The 21,658-nt window shown below is 38.1% G+C and overlaps 1 long non-coding RNA gene across 1 annotated transcript in view; it reads right to left on the bottom strand.

Moving 5' to 3' along the window:
- The window catches only part of LOC149503411 (uncharacterized), a 36,070-nt gene that overhangs the window by 6,438 nt on the left and 7,974 nt on the right, over positions 1-21,658 (bottom strand). Inside the window, exon 2 of the long non-coding RNA XR_016324301.1 lies at positions 5,857-5,888. This is a non-coding gene — a long non-coding RNA (uncharacterized LOC149503411). The remainder of the gene's footprint in view (positions 1-5,856; positions 5,889-21,658) is intronic.

Raw genomic sequence — 21,658 nt, 5'->3', positions numbered from 1 at the left:
CAAAGGGTTAACAAAATAAATTATAAGGTTAATTTCCCTTTGTATTTGTACTATTCCTTTAAGAGAGAAACAAATAAATTATTATTATATTAATTACTAGCTGACCCGGCAAACTTCGTAGTGCCTCAATCGATAAATAAAAGACTTAAACTCTTGTATAAAATAAACTTAAAACAAACAAAAGGAATCCGTCTGACGGGGGACACATCAAATCAAAAACAAAATTGTTATTTTTATTTAATTCCGAGAATTTTCATATTTATGTACCCTTTAAACCTTCTCTGGACTTCCAGAAATAATTCAAGACCAAAATTAGCCAAATCGGTCCAGCCGTTCTCGAGTTTTGGCGAGACTAACGAACAGCAATTCATTTTTATATGTATAGATTATCGTTGAATGTCAGAGAACCGTTTTATTGGTTAGCGTGGTATGGATATATGACGCGTAGAAAGAAGATGCATGTGACTAGGAGATGTATGGAAATGGTAGTGCAAGGTAGAGGGCGAAGAGGTCCACCGAAGAAGACATGTGTGTGAATGACGATATGAGAGAGAGGAGTGAGTGTCGAAATGACAGCTGATAGAAGAGAATGGAAGATAGAAATTAGCTGTGCTGACCCCACCTAGTGTGATAAAGTGGAGAAAAAGAGTGTCAGAGAACTCTGCCTATTTCTGCCGTGATGCAGTAATGCGTTTCGGTTTGAAGCGCGGGGAAGCCGTTGTACTGTTAAAAACTGAGACCTTATAACTTATATTTTTTTTTTTAGTGCCCTTGTAGGCAGACGACCATACGGCCCACCTGATGGTGAGTGGTTACCGTCGCCTATGGACTTCAGCAATGCCAGGGGCAGAGCCAAGCCGCTGCCTACCGCAAATCTCAAGGTGGGTGGCGGAATTTACGTTGTAGATGTCTATGGGCTCCGGTAACCACTTGACACCAGTTGGGCTGTGAGCTCGTCCACCCATCTAAGCAATAAAAAAACAATGCACCCTTAAAACCGGAATACCTACATAACTGTTCTGCAGTATCTCCCTTTTAACTTCTCACAGAAACTTAATCTGACTTTACACGTAGGTAGCAGACACATAATAAATAATATAACATTCGCATATAGGTAATATAAATAAAACACGATGTTCTCAAACATCGAATTACCGGTCAGCGCTGCCACACTAACAAACACAATTCCAAACTCAATCAACGGCCGCGCTACCAACATAACGAAAGTAACTGCGAGAATATTCTCTTGAGTGCCCCTCTCTCCGCGCCCCCCTCCCTAGACCCGCCAGGGCCGATCGTTCATTACGTCCGAAACAAAAGCAGTTACCGTGAGAGTGAATATTTTACATGCCATTCCGTCGCACGGAGATAGCAATTTAGTAATATACATCGCTCTGGGAGTGTTATGATGCCCCTAACGTTAGTTATAAACTATGCATGGGCGGAGTATCGATGCGAGCGTTTTGGGAACAGCGCCATCTGTTATCGGCACGAGGAATGTTTTTGTTTCAGCTGTTCAACGGTAGATGGCTCTTTGAAGTCATTTATTTGAAGTGACGTGGGAAATACCTTCGGAATACCTTACAAATATTTGAATATGAATTTTTAAAATGTCAATTTTAACAAAGTTTTTTAAATGAGTCGTCTCACATAAAACCAATACATACATACACAGAGCCGCTCAAATCGCAACACGCCTTGATAGCTGTGACACAAGTTCGTTATATTTCAATATCCTTCCTCCGGCGGAATATTGCAACGCTACAGCACGGCAGAAATTTAATTAAGATTACTTCCGCTACTCGACGATAGAGAGCGTTGTGCGGAATCTCATTACTAAATGCAGGGTAGACGCAAAAGACGAAACGCGGCAAACGGATTTTAGAAGGAAGACGAAAAATAATTTTTTTATTTGCTTAAATTGTAATATAAATATAGTATCTACGTGTATAAAATTTTATATCTATGTGTGTATGTACAAAAGCCGATGTGCGTATGTACTAGGTCAGTGTTTCTCAACCTTCTTTCGTTCCCGTGCCCCTTAATAAAAACTTTGCACTTCTCTCCCCTGATGACTCCATACCTACCCCTGAAAATGCGTATCATTTCTCTTAAGATCTATCGATCAGTAGGTATCTACTGAGTGATTTATTAGTTATAAGCTTCATTTAAAACTACATATTTTTAGAGGCAAAATACATTATAGAATGCTTAACTATTTTAAATTCTCAGTATTTCCGCCAGTACTAACGTAAACCCTTAGTAGAACCACGCGTACCACAGATTGAGAAACCCTGTGCTATCGGTACCAGAGAGACTGATAAACATACTTATATACGTTTTTTTAAGGGATTTTATGACCTGGTAACTAAGGCCTTTAGGTCAAGTCTTGTTTTAATTTATATTTTTATTTTTATGAAAAATTATAATATGGAGTGAAATGAAATGAGAGGAGACGAAATATAATTTCAGTAAAATAGTGGACATTTACTGAGATTTTTTCAGTGGACTTTTTGGAAGATCCCGAGAAGTTACGTCCAGCGGCTTTGTTTAATTTTCCCACATTTGCGCACTTTTACAGATATTTTAAACAGTTAATAAACCACCGTTATTACACATTTAAACCTGAAGAAACACTAAATAGACAAAATAAAACAAATCACACAACTTCACTCCTCGAGTTCCCGCCAAATAGTCTTTATATACGTTTAAATATACACATATATATAAATAAGAAACATCTAGAAAAATGACGGGACGCGGGAATCGAACCCACGACCCACGGCGCAATAGTTAGGACCGCTAACTTCTCGATGCCTCCAATGAACACTACGCTAACTCCAAATTCGTAGATTTACAGGAGGAGCGTTTAAACGAAAAAAGTTGATAAAATCTTTATTATTGCAGATATATCTATGGTTTTTCTTGTGTAACTAGCTGATTTACTCTTGCTTCGAACCCCATCAATAATGATTAATTGTAATACTTTTAACATGGTGAAGCGATTTGCATGAAAAACGAAAATTTCAAAATTTTTAGTTAGAATAGTGTTCATTGGAGGCATCGTTCTGCACCGCAGAGCCTTCACATTCCGTAAAACAATTGAGTCGTCTATTATCAAAGGTGGCAATCTGTGCATTTGGACAAAAAAAAATGTTATTGATATGTCAATACAGATTGATTTGAATATAATCGTCTCCTTCAAAGAATACGGTTCAAAACCTGCATTATTTATCTAAGATGTTGTTCCGAAGAGTTTTGTGACTGCCAATGGAATACAAAGTCAATAATTCGTTTTTCTGATTTACCAATAATTATCCAAAAGTCAGATTGCCGGCTTTGATAATAGTCGACTCAATTACAGCAATACGCGAAACGAGAAAAAAAAGATATTTTAACTAATTATAGCGTCGGATGCAAGTTAAGCGTCGCCCGAAAAGGGTTGGCGGCTAAATTACGTTCAACTTAAAGGGTTCCGTAATCACAATTAAATAGGTGTACACACGGTGTTGCCACATAATTAGAGATGGCCCGGCTCTGTTTTGCCGCACCTGCTCTGCACTGATTATACAGACCCTTAGGGCGATGCCACAGGGGATGTTCAACTTGTAAATATCAAGTGGTTGTTCCTGTTCTTTTAATGAATAAAAAATCAAATCAACAGTCGTCTGCAGCCCTGTACTGATCCCGAGCTCTTCTCGTACACAAACAGACACAGATCCGACCTACATCTAGCCTCTAGTCCTATACTGCACCACTATAGACCCAGTCCTCTGCAGCTCTGTACCGATCCCGAGCTCTTCTCGTACACAAACAGACACAGATCCGACCTACATCTAGCCTCTAGTCCTATACTGCACCACTATAGACCCAGTCCTCTGCAGCTCTGTACCGATCCCGAGCTCTTCTCGTACACAAACAGACACAGATCCGACCTACATCTAGCCTCTGTTCTATACTGCAGCACTACAGACCCAGTCCTCTGCAGCTCTGTACTGATCCCGAGCTCTTCTCGTACACAAACAGATCGTTTGGAACCTCTGGGTCTGCGGAGGGACTTCGGTTCCCTCTGTATTTTGTACAGTTTGTTCCATGGGAAGTGCTCTGAGGAATTGTTTGAGATGATACCGGCATCTCGTTTTTACCATCGCACCGCCCGCTACCGGAGTAGATTTCATCCATACTACCTGGAGCCACTGCGGTGCCACGTACCATCCGGCTATGGAATGAGCTCCCCTCCACGGTGTTTCCCGAGCGCTATGACATGTCCTTCTTCAAACGAGGCTTGTGGAGAGTATTAAACGGTAGGCAGCGGCTTGGCTCTGCCCCTGGCATTGCTGAAGTCCATGGGTGACGGTAACCACTCACACAACACCCGACCTAAATCCAGCCTCTTAATTCCGTACTCCGTGTGACCGTATCCTAACGAGTCAGTGTTAAATTATTTGTTTAGGCTCGGTTGTGCTCAGCGTTTGTGTATAGTTAAACATTTAAAAGAGTTACTCGGGTGAGGCGTCGCGACCCGGGACATCGGCAAACATATTTGGGGTGCGGTTTCATTTTAACGTCAAACGAATGGTCAAATTCCGGATGAATTTTTTTTTATGTCCTCAATGGGCAGAGGGTTTGACCAACTCTGTAATCAACATTAGCTATAGATTTATATGTCAAACTGGGCTGCAGAATTCACATATTAAAATGAACACTAAAGTTTTTACTGGTGGTAGGACCTCTTGTGAGTCCGCGCGGGTAGGTACCACCACCCCGCCTGTATCTGCCGTGAAGCAGTAATGCGTTTCGGTTTGAAGGGCGGGGCAGCCGTTGTAACTATACTGAGACTTTAAAACTTATATCTCAAGATGAGTGACGCATTTACGCTATAGATGTCTACGGGCTCAGTAACCACTTAACAACCAAGTGAGCTGTGAGCTCGTCCACCCATCTAAGCGACTATTTAAAATAACAAAAAAATCTATATTACATTTTCAAATTACCCCTCATGCATCCCGCATCACCCCTGTTTACGAAACGCATTTTAATTCAATAAAACAACCCCTATACACACTCGTATGGTTCACCCCTTATTGATAAGCAGAGCGCGGTACATTAATACGACTCCGATGTTTCTTATAATATCTTTAGTCGATAACTCACGGCTCCCACCATTTCTCTACAAACTCACACTCTACAAAACTTGCATACGTCCCGTCATGACCTATGCAAGTGTAGTGTTCGCTCACGCGGTCCGCACTAACTTGAAACCCCTTCAAACTATTCAATCCCGTTTTACGGGATAGCCGTCGGGATTCCATGGTTCGTCAGGAACGCCAACCTTCACGACGACCTGGACCCAGAGTCAATCATTAAGTATCTGCAGTCGGCGTCAATGCGCCATTTCGATAAAGCGGCACGACACGAGAACCCTCTCATCGTGGCCACCGGTAACTACATTCCCGATCCTGCGGACCGAATGGTAGACAGTCGACGTCGCCCATAACACGTCATTTCGGATCCTCCCGATCCACTAACGGTGCTTTTAGGCACCTCAAGCAACGGTCACCGTTCTCGTCGAACCCGTGGCTTGCGACGAAGGGCTCGACGAGCGAATTAACCCACAGACACAGCCCACTGAGTTTCTCGCCGGGTCTTCTCAGTGGGTCGCGTTTCCGATCCTGTGGTAGATTCTGCGAAGCACGACTCTTGCTAATTGGTATTATATCAACTATACCTCTTTTTAAGCTGGAACTCTTTAAGCCTCTAGAATTAAGCAGCTGAGTTCACCTGCATTCAATTCTCCTAGAGTGTAGTCTAGTCGCTTGCACTAATAAGGAAGATGTAATTAACTTCAATACGTACTTGAAAAAAATCCCAGATTTTTGGTCTTGTACCTGTTAACAAAAAAAAATTATGACATTTTATCTCTATGACATGTCCTGAACTTATTGGCGGGAACGCGAGCAGCGCAGTCGTGTTAATTGATTTTTGATTTATTTTGTTGTTTGCTTCTTCAGGTTCGAACATGTGATAAAAATGGCTTATTAGCCGTCTAGTATCTGTGTTAGAGTACAAGTGTGGGTAAATGACACAAAGTCGCTGGACGTGATTCCTCGGATGCTCCCGAAAAGTTCACTGAAAAGCTTTCAGTAAATACCCACTTAATCCCAATTGATTATAGTCCTTTTTATATCTTATATCCTATTTATAACCAATCACTCAATTTCGTATCATTTTTCATACAAAGAATTTTTTTAATAACTGAAGATTTTTTTTTAATTCTAGCAACAATGGCCTCGCAAGAAGCCAATTGCCATGTTCAAAAAAAAACAGAACAGTTTTATGTATTATTTTTGTTTATGTATTCACTCTAGAGAACATAATAGTATAAACTAACTCAAAACTCTCTTGTCTGGGGCTGAATAAAAAAACAATCTTCATAAGCACAATGCCTATTCTTTTTTTGCTTTACAGAAATGAAAAAAAAGAAGGTGAATGAAAGGTCACTGCACGGTATAAGGAGAACGGTATGACAGTAGCGAAGGGAGACTGAAACATCTTTATGGTGTTTATATATTGCCTAAAACTGAAAATCGATGACATATTATTTAAGTTCTTCGGTTTTTGCGAGACGCGGTCCTAATTAAGACTAATTTACTGGTTTAATCTCGCGTTTTAACCTATCTTATTTTTATATGAATATCTTTCGAATTTATTGACCAGTGTCAATAAATTCAAAAGATATTACATTTTTATTACAGTACTAGCTGACCCGGCAGACTTCGTAGTGCCTCAATCGATAAATAAAATACCTAAACTTTTGTATAAAATAAACTTAAAACAAACAAAAGGAATCGGTCCGACGGGGGACACATCAAATGAAAAACAAAATTGTTATTTCATTTAATTCCGAACATTTTCATATTTATCTACCTTTTTAACCTACTCTGGACTTCCACAAATAATACAGAATCAAAATTAGCAAAATCCGGTTCAGCCGTTCTCGAGTTTTAGCGAGACTAACGAACAGCAATTCATTTTTATATATAGAGACTAGCTGACCCGGTAAACGTTGTTTTGCCATATATAAGATTTCTAGGGAATTTTTAGTGTAGAAAAAAAAAACTAACTTATTGTAAGTGTGTAAGGATGTGGTAAATGAGTGAAAGAGGCATGTAGCGCTGTGAACGATGAGGGAATATAAAAATAACAAAACCTCATTCGACCACATAATACATCATTATAACAAAAAAAAATGTCAAAAAATAAAAATAAATGTAAGGGGTGGACAACCCTTATCACTTAGGGGTATGAAAAATAGATAGTAGCCGATTCTCAGACCTACTGAACATGCATATAAAATTTCATAAAAATCGGTCAAACCGTTTCAGAGGTGTATGGGAACTAACATTGTGACACGAGAATTTTATATATAGAGATTGTTACAGTTTACAGTTAACAGTTTAGGTTGTGGCAGCAATTTTTGGATTAAACCGATCGGCTCGTTGACTTAGGTTCGATTGTGAGAAGTTTTGTGTGATTTAGACAGTTTAATAGATCACCGATTTAATCTTTACGCATTTCGTTAATGCAAACACATAATGCTATTATTAAATTACATGAAACGCTAAATTAAAATTATTCTGAAATATGTCGAATTGTAGTAAAATGAATGATAAAAAATATATCTATATATTATTAATACGTGAAGCAAAAACTTTGTATCCCTTTTTACGAAAATTGCGCGGACTGAGGAGTATGAAATTTTCCATACTTATAGAGAATATAGAGAAGTGCACAATGCTAATATTTTTTTTAAATAATGCATAAAAGATACATTAAATCAATAAAGAAAACATTACACACACTACATACCATGTATTTGACGCACACACGCATGGCTACTATTTACTGTCAAACTTTTGTTCTTGACGTCTGTGGTCAAATTGAGAATAGATTAAATATTGTTTGTCTTTATTAATATTTTTTTATAGTGTGGCCTTGGCGAAATTTGTGGTTATAGAAGTATAAAATACAATCATAATAGTGTACAAACTTACAATTCCAATTAATTATAGTCGAATTTCGACTACTGCGGGACCTCTAGTATAATTAAATCAACTTCCTTACTGTTCCCCGTCTGATTGTAAAAAGCAACGACAAAGCGGGACTGATATCGCGAACACGGCCATTTTTAATTAACAAAAAAAAAAACTCTTATTTCAAAAATGGAACGCGCCATTCTCCTGTTTGTGCGTCGAATACATTTTTCATGGCATTTTAAGATTTTATTTATCTTTGTAGTGAAAGTTAAATTTTGATGATATATTTTTGTATATTCTTTATTGCATAACTAGCGGCCCGCCCCGGCTTCGCTTGAGAAGTAGCGCACGTGATGTAAGGAATTTTAGGTAATTTTTTTACACATCGAGTTACATTATTGGAGTTTCAATAAGGATACCTATTTTTTTTTTTTATTGCCTAGATGGATGGACGAGCTCACAGCCCACCTGATGTTAAGTGGTTACTGGAACCCATAGACATCTACAACGTAAATGCGCCAACCACCTCGAGATATAAGTTCTAAGGTCTCAGTATAGTTACAACGGCTGCCCCACCATTCGAACCGAAACGCATTACTGCTTCACGGCGGAAATAGGCGGGGTGGTGGTACCTACCCGTGTGGAAATTTTCGAAAATATAATAAATATAGCCTATGCCACCCGGGGATAGCGTAGCTTTCCAACACTGAAAGAATTTTTTAAATCGGTTCAGTAGTTCCGGAGCCTATTTAATACAAACAAACAAACAAATCTTTCCTCTTTATAATATTATTATTATTATTATTACTACATATTTGCATAATATATGGATGAGAGATGCGCTTTGCTGTTCCTTCATCTTGGAAGTCATTAATGATCTTTGGTCAACCATTTTAAAGCTGAGTGTATTTTCACATACTATTTTCAAGAATTTGTTAAAGAATTTTTGAAAAAGTGTAGCTTATAAAAAGATTTTGTCTTTTAAACTTTATTTATAAATGTTAATAACTTTTTAAAAATGTTATACGTGCGCGCGCCCAGACACGTCCATACCTACCTAATACTTATAATCAAACTGCGCAATAGTCGGTATTCCGACGCACCGCACTTTACATGCATCAGTAGAGAGTCTATCTATCGATGGTTCACGCTGAATTAATCCACAATCAAACTGTGCATTAGTCGATAGTCTGACGCTCCGCACTTTATATGCACCAATAGAGTCGATTTATCGACGGTTCTCACTCAAAGGGTTAATTACGAATTTCATTATAAAAATTTGTAGCTGCCTTGCCTGTGGAATCGGAACACCGGTGCAATGGCATCGCTCAATAAGAGTCCACCCCCTTATCCTTTAGACCACGACTATTATACACAAATACTCTATCGTTACTTCTAATTTATTATTAAGACTTAATCCGGGTGGTTCACGTTATTATGACTTTTAGCACTCGTCCACATAGCGCCGGTTGGACCGAGAGCACATCCGTCTGCCGATTTAAACAAACTAGTGGTCCCGCAGTAGTCGAAATTCGTCTATAATTAATTGGAATTGTATGTTTGTACACTATTATGATTGTATTTTATGCTTCTATAATCACAAATTTCGCCAAGGCTACACTATAAAAAATATTAACAAAGACAAACAGTATTTAATCTATTCTCAATTTGACAACAGACGTCAAGAACAAAAGTTTGACAATAAATAGTATGCATGCGTGTGTGCGTCAAATACATGGTATGTAGTGTGTGTAATGTTTTCTTTATTGATTTAATGTATCTTTTATGCATTATTTTAAAAAAAATATTAGCATTGTGCACTTCTTCTCTATATTCTCTATAAGTGTGGAAAATTTCATACTCCTCCGTCCGCGCAATTTTCGTAAAAAGGGATACAAAGTTTTTGCTTCACGTATTAATATATAGATAAAAGAATAGTACACACTATTAACATCAGATTTAGACGTGATTTATGGAAAATATTACGAAAAAGTATGAAGAAAAAAAAATTTTTGCGCTCAGCACATTATAAAGCTTCTGTCGAGTTTATTTATTCATTAAATACTTTATGCACAAAACAAAACTTGTACACAGGCGGACTTAATGCCATGGGCATTCTCTTCCAGTCGACCATAGGGTGGTGCAGAGATAATGCATGGTAGGTGCATTAACAAAAGAATAACAAACAACAAGAACAAAACAAAAAAAAAAGAACAAACTCAAAACAAAAATCTTCCTTAAAATAACATAATAACATCATAATAAAAGTTTAAGGTACGGTAAGTACATACTCATCTATAATAATAATAATTAATGCAGTTTATATATCGACTTAAGTATAATAATAAATAATAAATAAATATTTACTAACAATCACGCCACGTTAACTGGTCCCGTGATAAGTTCGTAAAGAACTTTTATTACAGGTACCAGATAACGGAAATAAATGTAAGATTTTTATTATACACATACATATATTTAATATACAGCCATAACCCTGGAAAAGACATTTATATTTATCATACAAATATCTTCCCTTGGCGGGATTCGAACCCGCGACCCCCTTGTGTAGTGACCATGTCACTTACCACTACACCAGACGGCCGTTTGTATGTCTTATACGTCTAAGTATGTCTTATACGAGGCTATAATATTAAAACACTGTACCGGCTTGTGGTACATAAGGGAGTTTCTTGTGGTAATAAAACTCGAGCACTTGATATTATTCTTATATATTTAAATGGAGATGTACAGCGTGCTTGAAGAGCGGGTAGGGAATGAACGAATGATGGTGAAATACATTAAGTTATTAAACTGTGATGCTTAGCGCCTTAGAAGGCTAGAATTTTTGACATTGCCCTAAAATAACTGAAGGCACTGGCCTGAACAAACACTAATGTATTGTTTTAATTAACAATATATTACATTTAGTGTATATTAATCTGAGCAATGTCGTTTTTAAAAATAAATAAAACTAATTTAATACTATAACGTGTGAACTCAGCATTATATAATTTTAATTCGAAAATCGAATTTGTTTAAATCGTAATCCGTAATCAGATTTTTTTTTTAATGTGGAACGTCAACGGACGTCCGAACGTTCAATTTGCGGGCAGGATGTAGCCAATAGCGCTAGTTGCTAGTTCCCGCCGTCCGCGTTGTAGGTGCGCGCCGGTCGTGTGACTGTAACCCCCGCTCGCGTACTACAAACAACACACGGTCTACAATCATGACTTTTTTTCATAATTTGAATTTTGCGCGATCATTCCAAGGAAATATATTAACTGTAGAATTTTTTTTTTTAAAACGATCTCTAATCATGTCTTTTGCGTATTTGAATTTGATGGGATTATTCGATGAATTAAATATTGTGTAAATATTAAGTTCTTTTTTTTTGTGTGAATTATATACTTATAGCACACGTGCTTGGCAACAATTTCAGGTCAATGTGTACTTTTTTTGTACTAGGTACCCGTATTTACTAATACATATTATATATTATTTTTTGTATGAAAATACCAATAAGTACCTACGACGTGCTCTAATACCGAATTTATAGCCACGATTCTAATTTCCAAACATGTTGCTAGATATCGTTGTGTATTACTGTAAGGAAGATTCGAATGCAAGTCCACACGTGCTTATAAAAAATACATTGGCGTTTGTTAAGCTATAGCATTGAAAATATAGAATAACATGTATGACAAGAAGACATGGATGCTTCACGAAGCTTATTCTACATATACATAAATCCGTTTGCACTAAAGAAAAGAAAAAAAATTTATATATAAGCCCACCCCGTCACATGACCAATCAGCGTCACTCCCGCCGAAACGCGTTCCATTTTCAAATTATATCCAACATGGCCGCGTAACGAGCTGGACAAACAGCAATTGACCCCAATTCGGTGCAAATGGAACGCGGAACAATCGTCAAAGCAAGTCCTTATTATTGTTACAAACGTCGAGACGAGTGTGTGTCATATGTAAAATACTCAGCTTTTTTTTATATGAGTGAGGTATTACTGGTGGCCCAGAGGCCTCTCCAGTTTTACCAGGGCAGGTGGGCGAGCAAGGGCTCAGTCAGGAGGGGTGGGATTTGCTAACAGCTGCCCGAGCGCCTCCGAAGGAGACCTAACAACTCAAGAGCAGCTGCTTCGCGAATGAATCTACTACCGGATCGGAATCGCGACCCGCTGAGAAGATCCTTGAGCTTACTGGTGGTAGGAGCTCTTGTGAGTCCGCACGGGTAGGTACCACCACCCCGCCTATTTCTGCCGTGAAGCGGTAATGCGTTTCGGTTTGAAGGGTGGAGTAGCCGTTGTAACTATACTGAGACCTAAGAACTTATATCTCAAGGGGGGTGGCGCATTTACGTTGTGGATGTCTATGGGCTCCAGTAACCAATTAACACCAGGTGGGCTGTGAGCTCGTCTACCCATCTAAGCAATAAAAAAAAAAAAGATCCGGCGAGAAACTCAGTGGGCTATTAGCATTATGCACTCCTACTTATATATACTCCTCCGTCCGCGCCATTTTCGTAAAAAGGGGTACAAAGTTTTTGCTTCACGTATTAATATATAGATACTAACTAGGCCGCATTGTTACCGCAAATCAGTTACACTTTCACAAATATGTCTCAGAATGGAGTGCAATTCCCACGAGTTGATGTCCACGGACTCCTATTTAGTTGAATAACATATCGTTTTCTAGATTCAATTGGCAATGTAACAAACAGTACGTATGTATGTGGCGGTTTGACTATACCGCAGAATTTTTTGTTTCCATGATTGATTGTGATATCTAAAGTATGAGACTGAGCTGTGCTCAATCGTAATAAAGACATGTTCGATTCTCCGTTTAATTCGCAATACTATATTCTTTAAATGCTCACGAGTGCTCACTAATGTCTGCCTGCCTATGTGATTGATATATATATATAGAAAACAAAAAAATAATCTTCTATCTATATATATATAAAAATGAATTGCTGTTCGTTAGTCTCGCTAAAACTCGAGAACGGCTGGATCGATTTGGCTAATTTTGGTCTTGAATTATTTGTGGGAGTCCAGAGAAGGTTTAAAAGGTGGTTAAAGGACTATGAAAATGCTCGGAATTAAATAAAAATCCCCCGTCGGACGGATTCCTTTTGTTTGTTTTAAGTTTTATTTTATACAAAAGCTTAGGTCTTTTATTTAGCGATTGAGGCACTACGAAGTCTTCCGGGTATGATATAAAAATACAAAAATTAAAACAATTCCTGATAATGGCGAGACCGTTAAAGATTAGAAGTCGTTTCCGATCCAATCTGTTGACGGCGGGAGGACGTTACGTCACGAACAGAATCTTAGATTGTTGCAACCAATTTGCCCGATAAGAATTTCGATCCTTCTGTTGTCGAAAGGTTTGCTCGTTTATCTGTTCTCAACGCAATCGTATTGTTACATAGATAACAGATAGATCGGTGGCAGCAGAGGGTCTTCGATGAGGGAGTGAACTTGCGAGCCATAGCAGGCGAAGTCATGACCACAACGTGTCGATCCACTAAACCACCCTAATTTGACATTAAGACCACTAGGCAGTTTGACTCGTATCCTGTTGGCACAAAAAAAAATGTCATCGTATATACTACTATATACTATGGCAATTTTACATTAAAACCACTAGGAGACTTTTTGGCGGGAACGCGAGGAGTGAAGTTGTGTGATTTGTTTTATTTTGTCTATTTAGTGTTTCTTCGGGTTTAAATGTGTAATAACGGTGGTTTATTAACAGTTTAATAACTGTGAAAGCGCACAAATGTGGGAAAATGAAACAAAGCCGCTGGACGTAACTTCTCGGGATCCTCCAAAAAGTCCACTAAAAAACCACCATTTTACTGAGATTATATTTCATCCCATATCATCTCATTTCGTTTAATTTCATCCCAGTTGATTAATGTCTCAAATTAATAATCTTCATTTCACTCCATAATATCATTTTTCATAAAAATATAAATATAAATTAAAATAATACATGACTTAAAGGTCTTGGTTACCAGGGCATAAAATCCCTTTAAAAAAAAAAAGACCACTAGGCAGTTTCACTCGTATCCTGTTGGCACAAAAAAAATGTCATCGTCTATACTATGGTCGAAACGAAATCCAATATTGACTGTGTAAACTGTAAAGGAAGTGTACAGCGATAAACGATAGGAAGGACTGACCCCGGCAACGCGATAACGAATAAGCATTTATTTATATTTGAAAAAAGAATCAAACGCCATGTTTGTTAATTTTATTTTTCATGTCGGCCATTTTTTTATTTATTTTACGCACCAACGTGCATTCGTTCTGAGTGTACCGAAAGGAAATACTATATGAGCATAGTAATAGTTAGTTAAATTTTGTTAATTAATTCATACAAATGCTTACTCGTATTTATAATGGATAATAAAAAAAAAAAAGAATATCTAGTTTTATTAAGGCAATAATTTGAAAAGAGAATACACGGAACACGTGCACAAAAACATATATTTGAATTATAACGAAGACATAAACCGTGAAAGAATCCTTCGCTGTTACTATGTACTTATACAAAACCGCTTATAGATTTCGATAAGATTATTTGCGTACATATAAAAAAATTTACTAATGTTCTAATTTTTTTATTCTTATTTTAAATTTTTTAATTGGGACATAGGTAGTCCCAAGTATAGTCGTTCTCCGTCATCTCGTAGTGAGGCCCGTTTATTTCTACGAATTGAATACAACAGGCACACTGTATTATCCGACGAGCATCGTTCCATATTCGAAATTTGAAATTTAAATCGCGAACTACTGGAATCGGAATCAATTCTATTTGTACCCGATAATAAGGTTTAAAATCGTAAGTAAATCGTTGAGCGAACGTCCTCAGTTTTGATATATTCTTTTTTTTTATTTAAGAATTCAAAGAAGTTTTTGAATTTTTAAATTCAATGGATCCGGCGTCCCAGTTTATATTTAGTTCGGCGTTGAATTATTTATAATTGTTTACTTAAAATGCAACCTATTTGGATAATTCAAAGGTTATTTTTTTTCTTCTCGCCCACGTGACAAGGGTGGCTATCTTAACAGCGATGCTCTGAATGCAATTATGATAAGCAAATCTAAGTTTTTTTCAACGCCATTGATTCTATCCAGGGTCCTATTATGTAAAGATATGTTTTCTTTGAATAACCCTCAAAGTATTGTTTAAAGCCAAAATAATAAAATAATAATAAATGAGGATGTTTGAAAGTAGTATTATACAAAATACCTATCTATCCTATATTCATTATTATTCATACGTTAGAAACAAAAGTGGTACATCAGTAGCAATCTTGTGAAAATTATCTATTTATTAAAGAATAAATCATAGATGACGTGGAGTGCGAATAGACTAACTTCAGCTTTGTTTCAGCTACACAGCCCTCTCTTTCGTACACGGCTTCTGTCCCTTCGTGCGACAGAGACGGCGCTATACACAAAGACGCCACAAGTTCTGCAATCCCGAAGGGAAATAAATACCAATCGTTGTTAGCTAAACCGTATTAGTTAACCTTTTATAGGTTTATTGAACTGTGGTTTAAAAAAAACTTCCATACGAACGCAGACTTTTGAGCCATGATTTCAAATTCTAGAATGATTTAAAATGGCGGCGATGCAATCATTCAATGTGGTTCGAAGGACCAACAGCCATCTCGTACATTCGTAGTGATATTTTCACAGAACATTTATACATAGGGCGTAATCGGAGCCCGTCTATTTCTTTTACGCAGCATTGACTTCAGCTTTGAATGTGACCCATAAAATGTTAACTTCGACCTCAAGTCTCAAGGTGTGAGACGGCATTCGCATTATGATGTCTACGGGCCCCTACTAGACAAAAAAGAAACAACACGCCCTCATTATTAATTCCATTACCCAATTACTACAGCAAACCTTTATAACACATTCCCGTTACCATGAGGACAAACAAACAGAAAATCGTTTTTCCTTATTTAACACACAAGCTATTCAAAGTGGTATTTGATGTTAGTAGTTTGATATTATTATTGTATAAGGCGGTGGGTCTGTTAACTAGTCTAACTAGATAGGACGTCTTGTGAGTCTGCACGGGTAGGTACCACCACCCCGCCTATTTTTGCCGTGAAGCAGTTAACTATACTGAGACCTTAGAACTCATATCTCAAGGTGGGTGGCGGCATTTACGTTATGTATGTCTATGGGTTCCAGTAACCACTTAACATCAGGTGGGCCGCGAGCTCGTCCACCCACCGAAGCAATAAAAAATATATATGCTATGTGGGTGTGGTTTTGGGGATATTTATTTATTTATCTATTTTGATGAATATTATCCCTATACAAAATAGTTGACATAAAAATCGAAGAAAATCATACTTTATCTCTCAGATCATAACGGCTGTTTGGTCCTGGCTCGCGTTCTTAGATGTTTCCGAGACTAAAAGCCAAATCCCAGAGCCTTTGAAATTATTAGATGAAATATTACGTTAACTAATTAATTTTGAACGGATTGAGAAATTACGCAATAACAGCTGTTGCCATTTTATGACGTTATTAAAACGGTCAAATTTATGATAAGCTGTGTACTGCCATGTCTGAATTGTATTTACGACAATTCAACTGTTAGAGCCCTTTACCTCGACACGAACTAGAGGAATGTGAAAAAATATTTCTGTGAAAATAATGTTTTATTTAGGCAGTTTCTATTCGATTCCTTTGCGTGTTTTTTTAAAAAACAAAATAGGTATGTACAAAAAAAAATTACTTATGTATTTTATAAAGCGTTTTCAATTTGAAACCCTTTACGAATAAAATATACCTCTCAACAACAATTGTACGCACACCAATACGTACTGTAAATCCAAAGCTTAAGCAACAAAATTGCATACTCCCTATATTATATATTTTCAAGGCACAATTTACTGCATGCATACTTGAAAAGATCAGCAGCAAATCGCTTTAAGCATTTATTTTTTCAAATACATTCCAATTTTGACATCCAATAACAGTTCTTATTACTATACGATAGAGACGATAATCATTTGAAGCGCCAACGCAGATGTGTCTTAGCAGCTGCACTTCCGAAGAATCAAATTCTTTGTTCGAAAAACAAACAATTGATCTAATATATTTATAGGAATTTGTACTTTATTGTTATAGCGTTACGCTTTTATACTTAACGACCTATACAAATTATACGAGGTATAAAAGGTCATAAGTGCCTATTGTTAGAGGCTACCTTATTTGTTAGACGCGTGCGATGATTTTTGTAGATATCCTGTACTGAAGATTTAGAAGCACATTTTATTAGTTGTCATATTACAAGGCAATTTTAACCGACTTCAAAAAAAGGAGGATGTTCTCAATCGCGACTGTAAGTACTTATTTTTATTTTTGTTACCTCATAACTTTTGACTGGATGAATCGATTTTGATGATTCTTTTTGTATTAGAAAACTGACGCTTCCCTTGTGGTCCCATTTCAACTTAGTCCAGTTCTGATAATGGTATCCATGAGAAAACCATATAAGTCTTAAATTTGCATTAAGTACGTGCGCGACAAATAGATGAATAACTCAATAACTCAATATCACACCAACCGATGATTTCGATGATTATTGTTTTTAGTGTATATTAATTAGTTTTGGATTTTTTTTTCTATTTGAAGTCGGTTTTTATTAAAGCATGTCTATTTACAATTATCTTTATTTATTCAGTATTCCCGCGTAAAATAACGGATGGCATAATTATAAAAAGCGGAAAAATTACGTATCCATTGAGAAATTAATATACATTAGTATTTGTCAACTGTTTTTTTTATGGAATGACACATTCAGATATCGGTTTTATATTTTTTTTTTATCATGTATTTATTACGTATTCGATGGTAGATAACACAATACGCTGTATCTATGTGTATGTATGTACCCTACCTATTTCTGCCGTGAAGCAGTAATATGTTTCGGTTTTAAGGGCGGGGCAGCCGTTGTAACTATACTTGAGACCTTAGAACTTATATCTCAAGGTGGGTGGCGCATTTACGTTGTGGATGTCTATGGGCTCCAGTAACCACTTAACACCAGGTGAGCTGTGAGCGCGTCCACCCATCTAAGCAATAAAAAAAAATGTATCACATTGCAGGCGGCTGACGCCCACCTGTTTCAAAGGAAAGCTTCACGGACGTGACCCCAAATGTCATTGAAATAAGGAATATTGTCGAATATCTCTGACGGCAGACTACGGTGTCAGCAAAAGACTTAAACATCGAAGTATCGCGCTAGCTTCACTCGACGGGCAATTAAAAACCGTGCAACCTAACCCATGCATCAGTTCGCTGAGTTTCTCGCCGGATCTTCTCAGCGGGTCGCGATTCCGATCCGGTAGTAGATTCATTCGGCGGCGGAGGCGTTCGGGCAGCTGTTAGCAAATCCCACTCCTCCTGACTGAGCCTTTGTTCGCTCACATGTCCTGGTGAAACTATAAAAGCGTCCGAGCCACTAGTAATCCTTCTCGACGTCGCCCAAAATAAGTCATTTCGGATCCTCCCGATCTACTAACGGTGCCTTTAGGTACCTCAAGCACCGGTCATCGTTCTCGTCGAACCCCTCGCTTGCGACGAAGGGCTCGACGAGTAAATTAACCCACAGACACAGCCCACTGAGTTTCTCGCCGGATCTCCTCAGTGGGTCGCGATTCCGATCCGGTAGTAGATTCTGCGAAGCACTGCTCTTGCTGGGGGCTAGTGTCAGCAAATTCTCTCAAGTTGGGCCGGGCGTAGCTGCAATAGCCTCTTAGGCTACCAGCTAATAACTAGGGAAAAATCCTTCGATCATAAAGAAAAAAAAATCAAAAACTAGACAATTTTTTTAGCGTCTCTGTCTACGCCGCGTCTGGGTTCAAAAACCGTCGGCTCTGACACGACGGTTCCCTATCAATCCTTATCACTGCCGTTTATCAACGTGCGAAGGTCACGCACGACTTATCAGCTACAAACGCTGCTCTCGTATTAATATTATTTCTATATTTATTCAAAAAAAGTGCAAACTGTTGCTTTTTGTTTTTTTTTTCCTACCTAAGCTGGTAGCCTAGAGCGGCTATTCCAGCGTAACCGTAACTAGTAGGTGAGCTCACGGGGCTCCAACCTGACGACGATGCTAACACGAGCCCTAGCAAGAGTCGTGCTTCGCAGAATCTACCACCGGATCGGAAACGCGACCCACTGAGAAGATCCGGCGAGAAACTCAGTGGGCTGTGTCTGAGAGTTAATTTACTCGTCGAGCCCTTCGTCGCAAGCGACGGGTTCGACGAGAACGGTAACCGGTGCTTGAAGTACCTAGAAGCACCGTTAGTGGATCGAGAGGATCCGAGATGACGTGTTTTGGGCGACGTCGACTGCTTTCCATTCTGTCCGCAGGAACGGGAATGTAGTTACCGGCGGCCACGATGAGAGGGTTCTCGTGTCGTGCCGCTTTATCGAAGTGATACTGTTGCATGTTCCACACTAAAGGCTACAGGTTCGAGTCTGGGCATATACCGGGTACAGATAGAACGGGCCTTGTGCTCGAATTTAACGAGGCTCTGGGTGCTCAGTGCTAGTTTTTTAACGTTCTCGATAGCGTAAAAGTTAACTCAAATTTGTATGCAGTTGGAACAGCGCCCCTAGCGGCAAACGCAGGCAAACTAGTTAACTTTTACGCCATCGAGAACGTTAAAAAAGTCGCACTAAGCACACTGATAAAGATGAGAAGCATGTCTTTTTTATTTCATTGACAGCAGTCCACAGACATCAGAACGCTTGACACGAAGTTTCTACCATCGTTGCTTGATTATGCCAGCTTCTAGGGATTCATACCACCACGTCACCATTCATTTTGAGCATTGGAATCGTTTATGGCGATATTGTATAAAAAGTCAATCGACACGGGTGAATACCACCACATTGTGACTCAAAACTCACGTCGCAAGGTATCTACGGGCTCCAGTTACCACTTAAAACCGAATGGACCGTAAGCTTGTTCACTCATCTAAGCAATAAGCATTCAAATCAAAATTATAACGTGGTTAGTATGAATTAGTTTCTGGGTGCATAGAGAACTTTACCATATTGCATTTTACTTAAAATATCTATATATTAATACGTGAACCAAAAACTTTGTATCCCTTTTTACGAAAATTGCGCGGACAGAGGTGTATGAAATTTTCCACACTTATAGAGAATATAGAGAAGAAGTGCACAATGCTAATATTTTTTTAAGAATAATGCATAAAAGATACATTAAATCAATAAAGAAAACATTACACACACTACATACCATGTATTAGACGCACACACGCATGCATACTATTTATTGTCAAACTTTTGTTCTTGGCGTCTGTTGTCAAATTGAGAATAGATTAAATATTGTTTGTCTTTGTTAATATTTTTTATAGTGTAGTCTTGGCGAAATTTGGTGATTATAGAAGTATAAAATACAATCATAATAGTGTACAAACTTACAATTCCAATTATAGTCGAATTTCGACTAATGCGGGACCTCTAGTAAAAATAGATTTATATATTATATTTTAACGTTGATATCACTATAGGTTCTTTCTTACATGAAACATCAAAGTTAGTGGGTTTTGGGAGTGACTGCTCCAAAAACCTAGTTCATTGAACGTAGTACATACAAGTACGTGGTCTAAGACAAAAGAGTTAGCGATTACGCGAAAATGCTTCGAAATATATAATCGACGGAAGAAAGCGGAATTATCGTAACTTGAAAAGCCCAATTTTGTACAAGAGCCATATGCGTAATATAACAAGGTACAAAGTCATTTAGTCCAAAATGTAAGTTACGACATTTCCAATCTCTCCCGCCATATGTTTGGTAGTAAACATATTGCGGACTTTAAATCGATGATGTTTTTTTTTGCTTTAAAATAATGTAAACTATGCAACAAAAATTCAATCTGGCTCCGCTTGCGTATAAAAATGACAGACCAACATGACTGCATCATTACCTAACCCTTAGACAGAACCCACTGAGTTTGCCGCCGGATTTTCTCAGTGGGTCGCGATTCCGATCCGGTTGTAGATTCAGCGGAGCACTGCTCTTGCTAGGGCTGGTGTTAGCAAATTGTTTTAGGTTGAGCCCGTGAGCTCACCTAGCCGTACGGGCGTGGCTGGAATAGCTCTTTTTTTTTTCAACCTAAGCTGATACCCTTGAGAGGCTATTTCAGCGTAACCTTAACTAGTAGATGAGCTCACGGGGCTCAAACCTGACGACGTTGCTAACACGAACCCTAGCAAGAGCCGTGCTTCGCAGAATCTACCACCGGATCGGAAACGCGATCCAGCGAGAAACTCAGTGGGCTGTGTCTAAGGGTTAATTTACTACTTACTTAAGAACGGTGACCGGTGCTTGAGGTACCTAAAAGCACCGTTAGTGGATCGGGAGGAAAAAAGCAAGATAAAGGAAACACAGACTATTTTGATTTTAACAACTTCTTTAAGTTGCCAACTTGGACCACGAATGGGCGCGGCTTGTAAACATCAAAAAGCTATTACTTAGACCACTTACCCTCAATCAGGGTTATTGTTATTAAATTAATGTTAC

The sequence above is a fragment of the Bombyx mandarina genome, chromosome 02, assembly GCF_030267445.1.
Source record: "Bombyx mandarina strain Sakado chromosome 02, ASM3026744v2".
Lineage (NCBI taxonomy): Eukaryota > Metazoa > Arthropoda > Insecta > Lepidoptera > Bombycidae > Bombyx > Bombyx mandarina.
Note: the sequence above shows the minus strand (reverse complement) of the source record. Positions and strands in the feature narration are given on the sequence as shown.